The sequence below is a fragment of the Myzus persicae genome, unplaced genomic scaffold (genome assembly GCF_001856785.1).
Source record: "Myzus persicae strain clone G006 unplaced genomic scaffold, MPER_G0061.0, whole genome shotgun sequence".
NCBI classification, from domain to species: Eukaryota; Metazoa; Arthropoda; class Insecta; order Hemiptera; family Aphididae; genus Myzus; species Myzus persicae.
Genome location: NW_019104411.1, coordinates 505,305 through 523,549, shown reverse-complemented (window position 1 = coordinate 523,549; position 18,245 = coordinate 505,305). Strand labels below are relative to the sequence as shown.

Below are 18,245 nucleotides of genomic sequence, written 5' to 3'. Positions count from 1 at the left end.
GGTCGTAGACCAATGAGACAAATGGAAGGTGAGTTTCTATGTACTCTTCGATGTCCGACAACTGTTTTAATCGCATGTATTCGTATTATTTTATTACATTTTTTTCCGGGTGGTGTAAAGACAAACTACATTTTGATTTTTTGATTAAACTAGCTATTTTTAAAAAATATTATCCAAAAACGAAAATGGTAAATTCTATATAATACTATATTAAGATGTAAACGTTTAATATTTTTCCTTTACAATCTAATAAAAAAATCAATGAATACATATTTGCTTGTAAAATTTTAATCGGACCACTGGTAATACACGAAAAAAATCTTTCTCTCTTAGCAGTTTCCACTACTTAATAAATCAGTGGTTAAGGGGTGATTTTAATGAGCATTTGAAATTGTAGTTATTACAGAATATTTTAAGTGATTTTAGCGCTCTCGCACTATAACGTCAAAATGAATACACACAGACATTCCATATATGATAAATTGCAAATGTTCCAATAATTCTCTGCTTCAATTGCCACTGGAGATTATAGAACAATATAATATTGTGAAATTAAACTGGATCAATATTTCAATAATGTCAATAACTAGTTTATATTTTATGGTCAATAAGTACTGTGCATAGTAATAGATACAATTATATACCAGTATGATTACCAGAAAACCATTGACATCGATTGCTGTATTTTACAGAAAGTGGGTACAATAATCAATGGCTACCTTCGATGTTCAGTTGTCGTCACACATTACCTTGGCCACAGTCCTGGCTGAGCGATAGCGTTAATACAATGGTTCCTAACAACATATATTTCTTAGTATTTAATATATCGTGAAGTAACATATACTATACTAACACTTATTTTTTAGTCTACTTCAAAATTTAAAATTGCGTCAATCACATATTTTATACATACTTAATATTTCGAGTGGTCGTACGAGGGTTGCGACATTGATAAGTCGTGTGGTCTAACACCTGGAGGGGCAAGTTTTAGTTTGGGAAAATATTTTGACGAAAAACGCCACCAGCACGGTGCCAAGATTTTATATAAAATACAAACATTTCCGATAACATCGAGCACTTTGTAACACATATTGTAGGTATGTTTACAATAACTATTTATTCGCAATCGATCACAATATGTAAGTTTAGTTGGATACTTATTTTAATGTGTATATAATGTTATGCACATAACTTACAGCGATAATCAATAACTGCTATTATTATTATAATAAACTGACATTATATTGTATACTATTATCAAATTATACTATAACATTCAACGTGTGGACTATATTTTTGTTTCAACTGAACATGACGAATAAATATTGCGTTTAGCTATTTAAAACAAAAACTTAATTTAATTTTAGTATAATTAAAAATTAAAGTTATTATACATGGATATTGTTTGGGTAAATATTTTTTGCTTCAATCGCTGTCAGTTTTAAACCATCTTTAAACATAAAGTAATTATATATTTTTCAATTCGAACAAAATCATATTGTCAAGAAATCGTGCCTTATTGCCACTGAAAAAGATTTACTAAAATCTCTATCAATTATTATTAATATTATAATTTATACGATGTTGGTCTTTTCATACAATTAATTATTTTTCTTTTTCTGCTTATTAGCGTTGATTTAAACTTAAATCTTATATACACATTATTTACATATATTCCCGGAATATAAATTAAAACTAATGTTCATTTTAAATTATGTTACACTATATTAACATGACACAATTGTATACAATAAATAACTGCCCTTAGTGAAAAATTGCATTTTTCTTTGCCCCGCAAAGGCATAATATGTACGGTAAGATCAATGTGGGTGCGTATTGAAATATTATCCTAAAATTCGTTTTTAACTTAGTTTTACGTAATACCCCGTGGCCCGTTGAAATTTAGTTTTGTTATTTATTGTAGAAAAATGTTATGACGATAAACTGGTCGTGACAAACTATTAGATTTTCTATAAAATATTGCTCAAAGTTCAAATAATCCCAGCAAAAATCTATAGGTACACTCAATTATAACAACTTGCTCGGTCGTACTACATAACGGTATAAAAAATAAAATCCCGAATCGCACGCACGATACAGGTTTCACTGTAATCAATCATATTTTACCTACTCAAAACGACCGCGTTAACCGTTCATTTTTTTTTTTATACACACTTCAATATGATTTGCTTAATATCATTAACCAATTGTCCGTATTATGTTACTTGCATAATATTGCATTTGCTCTTTTAATTTAACATCTTCACCACGACTGCAGTGTATCATACATTTTTTAAAGTGCAAAATTTCTCACGCGCCATTAAAAAACTGTTATACGCCGTACCGCTAAAAGTATCAAAGCTCAAATTTTGAAATGTATGCAATTTTTGAATAACAATTCAGTCTCGAGTACCCCCGGCTTAAGATCGTAATTAAAGCCATTAACATTTTACCACGCACAGCTCGTGCAGAGTATTATAATATGTAAAACTTCAAATTTCATGCGTAACGAATATTATAATATCGATCTCCGGTCCATTTCTGTAATATTATTGAACCTGAAAGGGTGTGAATAAATTTGAAGCTTTGACCACATCGTATTTATCATCTTTATCGAAACGTCGACGTGTAAGACATGAATGATCGATAATAAATGTGCCGATATGAACATTACAATAACGGTTATTTGTATCAGCAATAGAGTCGTAGGTCACATAAAAACGTCTAAGCTACATTGAGCTTTAAGAAGGGGTGTATATATAAACAAATACATATATATATATTAAATTTATTTACGAGGTTCAGTCTTTACCGGCCCATTACAAGTCCGAAAATATTATACACAATAACTCGTAACTCTAAATGATAACACGTTCGGCGTAACCTTATATATATATATATGTACCGGACCAAGTACAACTGTCAATTCAATCACTTTTGGAACGAAAGTTGTTCGTATTTTTTTTTTTTATTATTATGAAACTTTTATTGGGTCATTATTGATGTTTGGAGAGGTAAAAGAGAGGGATGGCGGGACGTATGGCCGTGGACAGGATGGACGGGGAAAGTAAACTCAGTAGAACGACCCAAAAATATGTCCCCTGCAGCAGCCCGGTGTTCGCCTCGGGTCCCTCTTTTATTGTTATTGAAATCGTATTTCGTCGTGTTAAATGGCCTGAAAAAAGCCTGGTCCGCCAACAAACTTTCAAAAAATAATAATAATGACGATAAAATAAAATAAAAAAATCTAGACGTCATTCTATTTCAAAAGTATTACATAACGTTGGAAGTTTATCCATCAAAAGAAACAATTTAGCGATATTTGTTTGTTACAAATTTTAGAAATTGATAGATCTCATTTTATGTGAAACAAGACTATATATTTTGGTGTCCTATTGACCTCTAAATGTACACGACGATTGCTATTAAGTGTATTTCTGAACAGTGTAGAGCTATAAATGCTAAAATATTTATAGGCGAATCAAACTCTACAATAATAATAACAGTACTTATAAATAAACCATGTGGCGACAATATGACGATCTGATTTTATCGAATTATTTATATTTATTTAATACAAATACATAGTTGTATACAAAATAAAAATATCATATTAGTATTATGTAGAGTATACTTTATTTACAATTAAAATACTTAAATGACTAATCCACTTACCAATCAAATATTTCGATTCAAAATTTATGTCAATAATAAGTTAAATAATTTTTAATTTAAATTCCAAAAGTGAATTTAGTAATCAATTTAATGATTGCATATGTTTACATTGCTTACTCGAAAAAATATGTTTATACATTTTGTGATATTTCGTACGGTTATATCGAAATAAAATGCAACAATTTATCATTATTTTAGAAAAAGTAAATAGAGTAAAATATATTATGTTAATTTTTTTTATCGTGTAGTTCATACAATTTTAGTAAATGTCGCAGATGTACATTAAAAATATTTTTTTTCTCATTTAGTTTTAGCGTTTTTTTTTTTTTTTACGAGTCATATAGTTAGCCAGCATGTGCCCATTAGGGAAAACGAACCACCCAGTATAATATATTACTCTTCCTATAACTTATAATTTCATAATTTTACTTTTCAATTAGATTTATGTTGTCATTAACATTTTCAGCGCGTTTGCCAAGCGCACATACGAATCAGTTATCGTAAACATACTTATTAATATATTACTATAATATATATTATATTATAGTGTATTTGTGACTCGTGTAGGTACATAATTATGTGATATATTATGGGTATGTGCTGGCGTGCAATGTTTCAATATTTAATTATACCGTATTTTTTTTGCGTATACCGAACTGTATAGGTACACTTGAACTCTTCCATGTATGGTCGTACTATACGAGTGAGTTGTTTAATACCCAAAACCGTAATATTATGTGCGCCGAGTCAAAAATCAAACGCACAGAAAACGAGTAGGTACGCGTGTAACGTTTAGTGAGAGTTATTCTATTTAATTTGTTGCCAGTGTTGATCCGTGTGATGTTCAAAACGAAAACTTTAATAAAACATAAATTAACGATTTCGCCAGGATCCACCGCAGCTATTTGCGTAATGCCAATCAGTATTTATACAGCGGGCACTGTTACTCGGAATCAGTAATAGTTGTTGTAATAATGTGGATGTGGGTCAAACTTTGTTGACGACGTTATTTCGACGTGGAATTCAGTAGTGATAATTTATATAAATCATTATTGCTGTGATGATTATAAATTATAGTGATATCATAATATTATAAGTTATAATTCTACGATATTTTCAGCGAATTGTGCATCCGTTTAATATATTTTACACCAATAATTGTTGCCATTATATAGCAGAATATGGCAGTGGAAACAAATCAATCACATGAGATTATAGTATTATTATGGATTTTAAAACCAATTCCGTGGTTGATAAAGAGTGGTGAACGTACACAAAATAATAACGTCTCGCTCGTCATTATATTATATTATACTACATATGTATTGCATACTCATACACTGTTTGCATATAATAATATTACTCCTACCATTATTACTATTATTGTTATGATTAGGTCATGGAGTACCTACCTACGCAAAACTGTTATACATAACGTATTGTGAGCTTTTTAACAAACGTCAAAATCCAACTCGAGTATTTTGATTATAAAAAAATTCTCATCCATACAGTCTATATACTTCTACATAACTCTTTGTATTATATTATATCATATATTTATATTCAATTTATCATAGTACATTTCATATTATATATTATTCGAGTGTGTGTTTTTTTTTATCCATGCGTTTCTTTTCTAACCGCATGAAAAAAAAAAAAAATATAAATATATGAAATCCTATCGGGAGACCACCACACACCCGCCGTCTAGAGATTGGTATTAAAAATAAATAATCAAAATAAATAAAATATAAGAATCCAGTGATGGTGATCTGCGTGTAGTCTTTTATTGAAATCCCCTGTCCGAAAAATTGCATACACCATATTATTATTATTATACCATACCGTACTATATTATATATGTATATGTATTACGAAATCGAATCGTATCGACCAAGGCAAACCAGACGTGGGCACGTATTATATTATTCTCTCGATTCGAATAAAAGAAAATATTTTACTTATTTATTTAAAAGAGCTGTCGTCATTTAACATTTTACTTAAATTTAATTCGAATAAAATATTTTTTTTTCAAATACAAATCCGATTTTATAATTCCTTCCAAACCGTCCTGTTATCCACGGTGTCTGGTAACGCAGAATAATAATATCAATACTCTCCTAAAATATGGTGCAACACGATATATTATGATACACCATCGTTAGCAGCTGTTAAGAACTTGTTTACACCTTAAACGCATTATAACGTATATCGCGTGTAACCTGCATACATCGTACCGTTGATTTTAAATAGTAGTTATATTAGTTATCATAGCGACCCAAGGTAATATAACTGTACGGAGTGTGTAATGAAACATATCTCCTGACGCGCCGTGCAACACCGATGCAACATTTTCTTGAATTTTTTTTTTCTTGCATTACTTAAGAAAGTTCTGTGCCTAAACAATTTTCTGCTTTTCAAATGGAAACGGTTTTTACTGTTAATTATTTAGTGGATATTTTTTTGAAAATATTGATGTATCTAATTTAAAACTTAAATTAGTAGGTACTTTCTTAGTTACTAAACAAACTGTACTAAAAAAAATTATTATTATAGTCTTTAAAATTGGTCTTACAAAAGTATGAAATAGACGTTACATAATTTGCAAATAAGCTTAGCTTACAAATGAGCGTGTGCGATACGCAAAGCTTGAATGTGTGACTATTTTTTATTTTTGTTTTAATTTATACCGAAATCTGTAATAATCTACTCGATCTAGTGGTTTTGCAGTATTCCGGAAACACGTATACGTGGTCTATGTTTTAATCATTATTTAGTATAATGCATAAGTGTATTTATTTACCTATGTACTTAACCTATCTATATGTAAACCGTGTATACAATTTAGATAACGGAAAAACACAAATAGAGGGAGGGTTATTTCTATCTACTAGTTAGGGAGTGGGGGTCTAGACCCTGTACCAAATCGTGATTTTATTTTTAAAAAATGACCGCATAATTTAGATAATATATAATATTATTCATGTGTATTATTTATTATCGTTTAAACGGGTAATAGGCGCAATATTACAAGACGAAGTAGTGTAATAGTATTTATTATGGTGGGTTGGTACAATGGTACATGTACTGCGGTTATCAACTCTATCGGAGTAGATAACAGTGGCATGTATTATTAGGTTAATCACATTATATTTATTATAACTTTAGTATATAATATTATAGGTATAGTGTCGCTTAACAATACGGCTAGTACAACACAACAATAACAATATAATAATATACTCGTGTTTTATTTTTTTACATAAGCTTCAGCGGAGGGGCGAAAAAAGAAAAGTCAACATTGCGAACGTAAAGTTTTTTTCGAGTTTCTTACAGTTTTCGTCTCTACAGTCGGCCTGCGCCTGCACATACAGCACATAATGATATCATATTCATTTTACAATTCTCAAACGTTCCATTGAATATGATTAACCTAATCGTTATATTATGTATATAATGCGTATACCTATGCGGATTTGTACGGTATTATATATTTTCCCAGTTGTGTCGCGATTTATGTCGAGTTTACTGAGATACTTACTTATACCGGTGCTTGCAGCCCGGGATCGACACTAGGGTGGCAAGTTTTCGAGTGTTCGCGGGCCGAATTTTGTCGTCGAATCACATATCCTGAACATTGTTTTTTTCTTTTATTTAATGTTTTTTTTTAAGTTCACATAACACACGAACAGTAAAAATGAGCATATACAATATTATAATATAAAATGTGTTTCACTGACGAACTGATATGTACGAGCATAAGTACATAATTATATGGAAAACATGGCAGCGAGTGCGGCCGTGTGTCGCGAGATCGAACGACGATGTTCTTTCGAAACACTTTAATACAGTTTTTGGTTGTTGTTGTAACCGTGTACGTGGTAACTATAATAATAATGTAAAATGTGGGTAATAATTTGGAACGAGTAGTCAAGTAATGCATATTTTCAGCATACGAGTATAGGTATGTATAGGTACTGTAATATTGTTGTTAAATATTTTTTTATTTCCGACATAGATTATTAAACTCTGTTCAATTCGCTCGTTCCCTTAGTGCCTACCTTACTGCAGATATCATGCGGACGAAAAGAACATTAAAAGTTTTAAACACGGTTAATTTATGGGCATTTCATGTAAATACAATATTATAGTTTTTGTAGATAATCTATGAACAATAAAGTTACAACGAAATGGTTGTAGAAGAATAAAAACCCCATTACGACTTTTATTTAATAAGCACATTTTAAGAGGACACTAGGTATAAAACGGGACGCGAAAAACAAGACTGAGCTTATTAAAAAACTTTTCTTCCTGAGTGAATTTACAACTCGTACCTATGTATAAAATATATTCTCATGCCGAAAATGTTTATTTACATTTATTAACAAACAGCAGTTGAGAATTATATTTGTTTAACCTAAGTTATTATTTATTTATTTATTTAGGTCAAGCTATTAATAGTATCAACGATAATTATAATTGATAAATATGTTATAATCGTAATAATTATTATTATTTCATAAGCATGGCATATGGTGCATGCAGATAAAAAAAAAATCTTAACCAAAAAAAGAGACTCAAGTACAGTAAATTGATTCGTATTACAAGTATCTATGTTTAAATGTTAATGACCATTATTAAGGTAGAGAATATTTGGTAAATTAAATTAAGTGTAAATGAATGTATAAAAGATAAAAAAAAGATTGGGATAAAATTAAAGTACAAAATGCTCGATTGATTGTTAATTATCGCCATTTGGTTTAGGTCTTAATGCATCGTATGATATCACACTAATTATTGATTATTATTTGTTTAATTAATGAATTTAATTCATAACGCCCAATACACAGAGAGTAGGCACTGATTAAATTAAAATTAGTCAAGTGACTATCACAATAATTTTTTCATCAATTTTTTTTCGTCGAGTCTGAACTTACCTATTTATTTAATTTATTTTTTATCAGAAATTTATCATAGTTAGCTCATTTACCTTTTTAAGCCAATCTTTAATAAGTTTGATTATTCATTCACAGACAAATAACAGTTTTCTTTGGTTTTCAACGATTGTATAAAGTAATGGTTCTTATTGTTGGATAGTTTTGAATTGAAAAAAAAAATCAGAAAATCGGCTGAAGTGTTCGCATGCTATACTTACGTCAACCCATCTGTATCATTGTTTGTTATTGTAACTGACGTCTCTTTTCAATTCTCCAGAGAAACGATCTATTTGAGAGTGACTTGTTTATCTTTATTTGAGTACTGTTTGAAATGGTTTTACGATCGGTGACAGAATGGCATCAATTGATGACCAGCGCTACACTACTTACTTGACAGTCGTATCCAACAGCGAATACTAAAAGAATTAACTAATAAATTAGACAATTCGCAAACGAGTGACATTATTCGATTTTTTTCCTTTACTCATAGTATAATTATAATATTAATAAAATTGTTTCGTTTTTAATACCAATTTATTTAAAAACATGGTGTAGGTAGTATAAAATAAATTGCAATTTAGTTGAAACCAATTAAAAATGAAATAAAACATGCTGACCCAGCGGTTAGAAGAGCTTACAAAAATAAACCATACGTGCATAAATAATTGATTAAGTTTTGGGTTTTATCCATTTATATTATACATTTATAATTTTTATAAATTTATTCTAATAAACAGAAATTACAATGAACACAAACATAAAAAATATTAGAGTAGGTATATAGATAACTCGAAAATTAAAAAAATTACATTTTTATAATATTTTGGAGATTATAAATATTTATTATTTTTAATTCACTGAAGAAATTTACCTGAAGATACTATAATTAATAATTATAATTGTTTTATTTTAATGATTGTTTTTTTAATAGAAAAAAAAAATTATTAAAAATAATATGGGCTGGCATGATTGCATATTTTATTTTAATCATCTAAAGACTGAAGCTCCCTATGGTGAGTTTGATTTGAATCTGTCGAACTAGGTTGATGTTAGTTGAGGTAATGTTGGTTTTTAATTTTGATAGATTTTTTTATGTAGATTAGTCTAGAATTTAATGTGAGTGGCGCATTCACGAGCAGGGCAGTTATCAGAAAAGCCACTACCTTAAATAGTACATTTTTCTGAAGAGCTCCATGATTTTGGATATATGTATTGGACAAGTGTTTATTGCCACGACGAGCACATTTTGGGAGATATTTAGTAGGACACGATCATTAACAACTGAGACATCGTATTGTTTGATTGTTATCACGGGTATATTTGTTTTTATTTTTATAAAGCCTCAACATTGATTGCAAAGATGTCTCCGTTTTTGAGGGCAAAATCCAAATCATTAAAGAAAGTGGAATTTTCGTATTTAAATTCATTTATATTGATATATAGGTATAATTAATAAAAGTTAATGGCTACATTGTTTAGACTATAATTCTGTATTAGAGTTATTGTTAATACAATTTGTATGTTCCTCGAGCTCATTTGTAATCAAAGATAAGCGACTTGTGTGACATATTTTCTATTTTTATGATTATAGCTGTGTTTGGTAATTGAGATGGCAACATGATCAATTGTGAACCCGTAAGAAGAATACATCTTCAATTTGGTTCGAAACATTGAAATGGAAGTTTTCTTCGACACTCCAAGTGAAATATTTTAAGGTATATTTTTCACCAATGACAGTAGAATAGTAATAGTAATGAGTATAATTGACACACTTATTAGGTGTATTTTATATTATATTATAATAATGAATAAACTCTTAAATTTTTTTTACAACGCGTTAGATTTTAACAGTTAATTACATTAGTATTTATAATTCATTTTTTAATTTAAAATTAATATTTAAAATATTTATAAAACATTTGACGTTCTTATTAAACTTTGAGCGACGCGGGGAATATTTACTTTGACCGGACAATGTATTAAATTGCCTACAATGTCCGTAACATATTATGTTCAACTGTATTTCGTTAATAGGTTAAAAATTAATAAATATTATCAATAATCGTATAGATACTGTATTACAGACCGGTAAAAAAAGTTCCACCCGAAAAAGGGGGGTTTTTTTTTAATGTCATGATTTAACGAGTCATCTTATTTAATTACAATAATAAAAATAACACATCACTACAGCCCTGCAGCACTGAGATGGACCGAAGTGGGAGTAGGTAGTTGATAAGTGCTCCACAGCTGGTCTGTATCTTGTCCGATTTTTTAATTAATGGATATAGGTACTCATACCTTAATAACATTGAAGATCGTATAGAAAAAAAATACACATACAAAATATTATGTAGGTATGTAAAGTGTGATTCACCAAGCATGCTCATTGCTCACCCCCATGTTTTTCTTCAGTAATGAAGTTATTTGAGATCTGATGTTTGGAATTTTTAAATATACTTGAAGACCATATTTTAAAATTCCAAGGATTTTTTTAACTACTTAAGAAGTTAGCTGTGGAGATACAAACTTCTGTTTTATCAAATAAATATCCCCTTTTCAATTATTTAGTAGATATTTTTTCTGAGAAATTTAACCTATTGGACTCGAAATTCGTACAGTTGGATATTGAGCTGTTTAACTTTGTGTTCTAAGGTCTATGGTAATAGGTCAATTATGTATGGGGATAAAGTAATATGAGAATTTAAGTCATTAATATTAATCCATCAACATTAATAATTTTTAAAAATTAAACAATAAATACTTATTCCAATATTACGCCTTACAAAAACTGTCAGTAAGTATATTTAAGAATTTCAAAAATCATAATTGGAATAATAATTCGTTGTTTAAGGAACAATGGGGTAGAATGGGTGAACATGATTGTTGAATCACCCTGTTAATGGTGTATATAATATAGATTATAATATTATATATAAAATATATATTATTATAATATTATGCCTTCCAATGCCCCACAGGTGTCGTTGTATAAATTAATATATTGTTTTAGTGAAGTTAAATTAATTACTGCTCGTACTGTTATGTTACGTACTTTTAGTATTTACTGTATATAGGTATATTTCATAACAATAAATAGCAGACAGCATTTATTTTATCTCGTTGTGTCTCATAGGTGTGTGTGTGTTTTCTATGTTATAGCGATGTTAGTTCGAACATATTATTGAGTTTGAATATAGGAATTTAGGAATTTTAATTTTAATCGTGTTGGTATTATTTTTTAAATTTTTGCTAAAAAAATTAAAAACTTATATTGAATTCATGGCATTTGTGTAATTACTGAACTTGAAATGAAATATTTCTTATTCGTTTTTATCCTGATATTAAATTTAGAGTACATTTCTAAATTTCTTTGTCCCATTATTAATTGGTGTTACTTAAATATAGTATTTTTTAATATACAATAATATGAGTATACTCTTTCAGTGGGAAATTGAATCACGTAATATTAATTTCTCAAAATGCTTAAATGAGGTTAAATTAAAAAAAAATTAACTTATTATTATAATGTTGAGTATACTTCAATCTTTCATGGTTTAGTATGGAATACAGCTATAGTATTCAATTATTAAACGTTAGTATATACTGAATACTTATGTATGAGTGAATAATTGTACAACTAAATCCATTGTAAGTTATTGAATTGAGTAATCAAAGAACAAGGAGTTGTGAATTTCTCAAGATTATGCGCATTCGTAAGCTGCAACAAGTATTTTGATTGTATTCTATAAAAGTATGGATACAACTTTCTATTTTAAAATATATAAACCTCTATATTTTTCGAAATTCTTTTTTTCCCAGTGGACTTTATTTGAAACAACCAAATACACACAACAAAAATAACACTTAAATTCATTATTGTTGTTAGCTTTTCTCGAGTAAATCGATATTTTTCATTATTATAATTTGAAAATGTATGTATATCAAAATTTTGTACTAAAAATTAATTATATATTTACAGTTGAAAAATAATTTGACTACTTGAAGTGCTAATCAGATTTATAAATTATAATTAATTTCTCAGATTTTAGTCAATGACTATAAAATCTTCGATAACTCTACTTCTTCAATTGTGCTACATGAAGTACAATATTATTAACACCATACCAAAAACATTTATGAGAAGAAAATTGATGAAAACATTTTAACATCCCGAGTGTAGGGCTCATAATATACTTACTATATTTAGCACTGGTTCAGTACAATAAATAGCGGGATTAGCTTTGATGTATGAAGTGGATGATTTATTGAGCAGTAAATACTTATTGTCTCAAAAATTATGAGTTTTTTTAAAAATAAATATTTAAAAAAAATTTTAAATCGTTTTAAAAATTAAAATATGATTTTTATTTATACTGAGTAGGTATTACTTATTAATGTTAAACAAATTAGATAGGTAAGTACTACGCCTTTTATCAATAACATGGTTTGCTATTTATCACACATTTAATACAATTAAATTATTGTATAATTAAAGTCCCTCAACCAATACCATAACTCATCGCCTAAAAAGCAAAAGACTTCACCGTCAACAAATACATTTTAAAAATAACATTCATATGCTGGAGGATTAAACATCTTGTAATTTGTATATCAAAATAATTTGATCGGTCACGCTGTTCCCGGAGGAGCCCGTCGTTAAACACTATTTTTAAGCACTTAGCAAAAAACTAACTAAAACACTATTTGATATTAATATTATACCTTCTAATTATCTACACAAATAAGATACGTCCTTACCTAAGAATCGGATGGACTGCCATATGATTATATTTGTAACAGCAGTGGCTATATATAGATACTTACCTGCACCGTTGTTCAATAAGGTAGACATAATATATACTACTATGCACATTATGTTGAAACGTTTTGCAGTTTTGGGTTCGTCAACTTTGTTGACTATCTGTGAAATCCACACAGATATACGAAGCTGTCACCCAAAAAATCGCTGTCCACAGCCAACAATGGCACCACATACTTCAAAGCTCATTTGAATTTCGGCTGGCAAACAATATATTAAACTGAAGGCACTATAAGGATACGCGCGAGTATACCTATTACACGTGTGGTGTTTAATGTTTTCTCGAGGTCGTATTAAATTGAAAATTCTATAATAATTGTTATCGAATAGAACACAAGTCATAAACAGTAATTAAATATAGTTGGTAATCGCTGAATCATATGAACAGTTCGTTTTATATGTCGACATCAAAGTACTGATTTTTATGCTATAACGAATAACCTTTTCGAATAACAAATACTTGGGCATTTTAAAACTAATTACAAGAACCATGTTATTATTTTTATTAACGATTTAATTTTGAATTTGTATTCCTAATATGAAAATAAATAACGATTTGAAAATAGAAAGGGAAATTAAATTAATTTCATCCCACGGTTTTAAAGAAAAAACAATTATCTCATATATATACATAATATATATGAGGTAGGTATATATTATTATATATAATAATCGCACATTTAAAACACAATTGTATGTTTGTTGTTCGCCTTTTTAACGGGGGAAAAAAATCCTGTGACCTGAACACAAAACAAAAATGTAATATATAGATTCTTATTATTACCTAATATTTTTTTTTTTTGCTCGCGTTCAGGGATTTTTTTCGGTGTTTTGTTGCAATTTTTATGGATACAGCAATAAATAACAGGCTGACTCTTTTGGTGGTGGTTACGGGAAGGGCGGTCGGCGGTGGTTAGCTAAATACAAAAGGTAGAACAGATTAAAATATGGCCTTTAATTAGTGCGAATTCCGGGGGACATTGGTTCCTGGGTCACGATTTTCCTTTTATTACCCTCCGGGTGCGCACCGAAGAGAGGGTGAAAAAAAGAGACGTTTCGCAGCGACCACGCGGCCCGTGTCGGTGGCATTGTTTTGAAACCAAAAAAACCACCCAAGCCCGAAGACTTAAGTTTAAATCATTGCTCGAGCGGGGGTGAATTGGAGAATGAATGAACAAGAGATAAATACGCAGAGGGAAAGAGAGACAATACGAATGCGGCTTGAGGAGATTTAAGAATAAACGAACGGAGGAAGTTTAAAAGAAACGTGTCCACCCTTTTTTCGTCTCTTCCATAGTATATATAGTCACTCTCGTCCTACTCTCTCATATATACATATATATATATATATATATATATATATATATATACACGCACACCATATACACACGTCCCTTCGTGTCTCCGCGTATTTTTCTCTCTTTCTCTGAATGCGCTATCCCTCTCCTCGTATCTACCTCTGGTTCTCTCTAGGGTAGTATTTTACAAACGACAATGGGGCGCCCACCCAGTTGTAAAAAGAAGACAGTGAAAGTGGCGTCTCCATTTTTGATATAATGCGCGTCACTTGCAGACGGACAAAAACCGGCGCGGGACGCTTTCCAAAAACTATTTGTACCCGGTGAGATACCGAGACGAAAAGTGCACCGTCTAATGGCACTCGAATGGCTCGGAAAAGACCTCATACCGTCGTCGGGAGGAAGGGGGAGAAAAAATTCAATTGTCGACACGACCACGCGTGCGTTGCACTTCCGATTGAAATGCACTGGAGCGGGTTAATGGAACTGGTTTTGCGTCATAAAATATCCGGCCACAATAATATTCTCAACAGGTATATATATATGTATGAATTTACGGTTCTTTTTTACGTTAAGTGCTTCGATGAGTCGTATATACAAGTCACATGTATTATATGAGTGAGTAAATGTTTGGTTTTTTATATTATACTACATACTGCATATTATTCTAGCTACATGTGGAACAATAATGACAAATTAAGACACATAAGTATATTTATATACGTCAAACGTTTCTATTATAGGTGACCAATATAATTTCAGAATCATGTAAACTATAAATATATTATATGTATTGTATATCGCTATGGGTTTAAGTATGATCATGGTCGACTAAATAAATTAAATTAACAACATCAAGTAGATAATTTTCAATAATAAAAATCATATTGTAGTTTTACATAAGCAGAAAAACAAATTTTGATAAAATGGGTTTAATAAGTTGGAATATTTTAATGAGCTCAATATCCTAGAAAAAATATGATTATACGTTTCGACGATAAAATATACAAAATGATATTGTTTTACACACGTTATTATTGATTTTAATGATGATAACACTTCATATAAATACTATATTATTACTTAGTATTATAATGAAATCAGCTAAGCGTAAGTAAAATAAATTGGATTATTGATACAAAAAATCGAAAACTGACAATATAATAATTAGCAACTCAATAACAATAATAAAAAAAATTTTAAATCGGTGTTATAACGATAACAGCAACAGTGGTTTCTGTTGATATTGTTAAGTGGCTAAACAGTGATGTATTCGTGAACGTTATATATTTGTATCATAATAATATTATATAAATAATATACTTATATATATGTGTGTGTGTGTGTGTGTGTGTGTGTGTGTGTGTGTGTGTGTGTGTGTGTGTGTGTGTATTTTTTACCACTTTATTGGTTCGTATAATACGAATCAGTGACTACGAGTGCCGTCAGATTTGACGGTCCAGTGATAATCCGAAATTTTACGGCTGTCTTGTTTCCGTTTAGAAGCAATCAACACAGCGTATACCCTCGCCACCACGGTAGACAGCTACGCCCCTGTATAATATAATTTTTATTTTAACCGAGCACCGCAGCGAGCATCATATCCTGCGAGACCTCACGAAAACTGTTCATCGTCGCGGTTTTTAGCGGCCGAAGAGGGGGGGGGTTATGAATGGCGGTACAGGGTTGAGACGACGACCCGAGCAGCCTTCCGGGTGTTATATAAAAATCGATCTTAACACGAGTCTGGCATATTATATTACATTATGGGAATTTTCCCGTCAATCGCGGGAGACGGCTCGTGAGCGTACTGCGAAGTAGCAGGGCATTATAAAATTACTATAAATATATATTTTGTTTGGTACGCGTGACCCGCGGGAGGTGCTTGGGGCTGTGGGCGTACTTGGAGCCCGCGAAAGTGGTCGAGCGAAAATCAACGGAAGACGCGTGTATGTTCTGTTTATGATAGTATATTGTTTTGTTGTCGCTGGGACTCGATTATACCCTCAATAGCAGTGTTACAGATAAACATAGACTTGTTATTCGAGTGAGCTGAATGTTTGTGTGTGTGTGTGTGTGTGTGTGTGTAGCGGTTGATACCTCTTCGTCTTTGCAGTAACCGTCACCGTCCTTGCTGTGGTTGAAATTTTCGAGCGATTTTCCGGAGTGTATACGAGCGGATCAGGTACTGCGGTACGTGTTGATTTTCATAAGACATAGGTTTTTAAGCATGTCGTGCTCGGACTCTTAGTTCCAGGGGAGGAGTTGTACATTAAAAAATAGTGACCTCAATAATATTGAAAGCCATTAGGTGAAGGCAATTTTTTTACACTTTTAACAATTCTTGTCTAATTAAATAGCAGTTTATATTATGTATAAGACAATACAAAATGGACTTGACAAATAATTGGTAATAATTGTTTGAGGAATAATTCAAATTTTCAGTGAACAACTCCAAACATGGCCTGACATTTTTTTAATAGCAAAACAGGATTTATGTTTTTTTGAATCATCGGCCACTTTCATTAACTCTAATTTATCATTAGCTTTGCGCTTTTGATTTTCGGTTTTGATATTTTTAGAACTCATTTTAAGCGAAGCTTTGAAAACGTACAGAACACCCCAAACGAAAAACGGTGAAAACTAACCAATCAATTGGGGTCTTTATTTAATAATTAGGGCCTTAGGTTAAAAGTTCGAGGGTACTTGGGCACCCACTGCATCCTCTGTCCACACTCTTTTTTACAAGCGTATGAGTTAAAAAAGTATTATGTTAAAATCGTATTACGCAGTAAAAAGCGATTAAATTTAATATTGCGTAAAAATATTATCGGTAATATGGATTATAACAGAACCTGCATCAATATACTTAGTACGATTTCCTGGAAAAAAATATTGATTCATTGTTACGGAAAATAGGGTTCACTGCAGTGTCTAAGGACTCGGCACAATTATATACGTTCCGGTAAAAAATGTGCATATAGAATTATTTATTATCCGTCAAAACTAATATTGCCGCACTGTATATCATCATATTTTACAAGGCATTATAATAACACACCGGTATTAATAATACATATAAACGAGTATACCTAGTAAACAAATAGTGCAATAATAGTGTAATGCAAAGACAAACATCGCCTCACTGCAGGTCGATACCATTCATCACGCGCGCGTTGCCGGTTTTTCGGCGCTTTCCGCAGTCGGTCGTTCCGAGCAAACACTCAGCTGATGCGATTCAGGGCCGAAAACAATAAAGGAATGGAAACTGTACAATATTTGTCTTGTTAATATACACCGTGCGGCATTAGTAGAAGGCATGATAATATTCATAAAACAAATGACCAGACATTTTCTTTTATTGCGTTAATATACCCGCGCACACATCACTTATCGTCGAGTACGATCTCTCCGTCGTCGTTTCGTTCTGCCGGCTCTGTGGGTCTCGAAATTACTCGTCAATATTGGGTTTTTCCGGGTGTACGTAATATGTAAACGCCGCCCCGAGTCCGCGCA

At 30.8% G+C, this 18,245-nt stretch overlaps 1 protein-coding gene across 1 annotated transcript in view; it reads left to right on the top strand.

The window, feature by feature from the left end:
* The window catches only part of LOC111041968, a 335,050-nt gene that overhangs the window by 206,087 nt on the left and 110,718 nt on the right, over positions 1-18,245 (top strand). Inside the window, exon 7 of the mRNA XM_022326436.1 lies at positions 10,204-10,327. The gene's annotated coding sequence lies outside the window, so the exon portion shown is untranslated. The remainder of the gene's footprint in view (positions 1-10,203; positions 10,328-18,245) is intronic.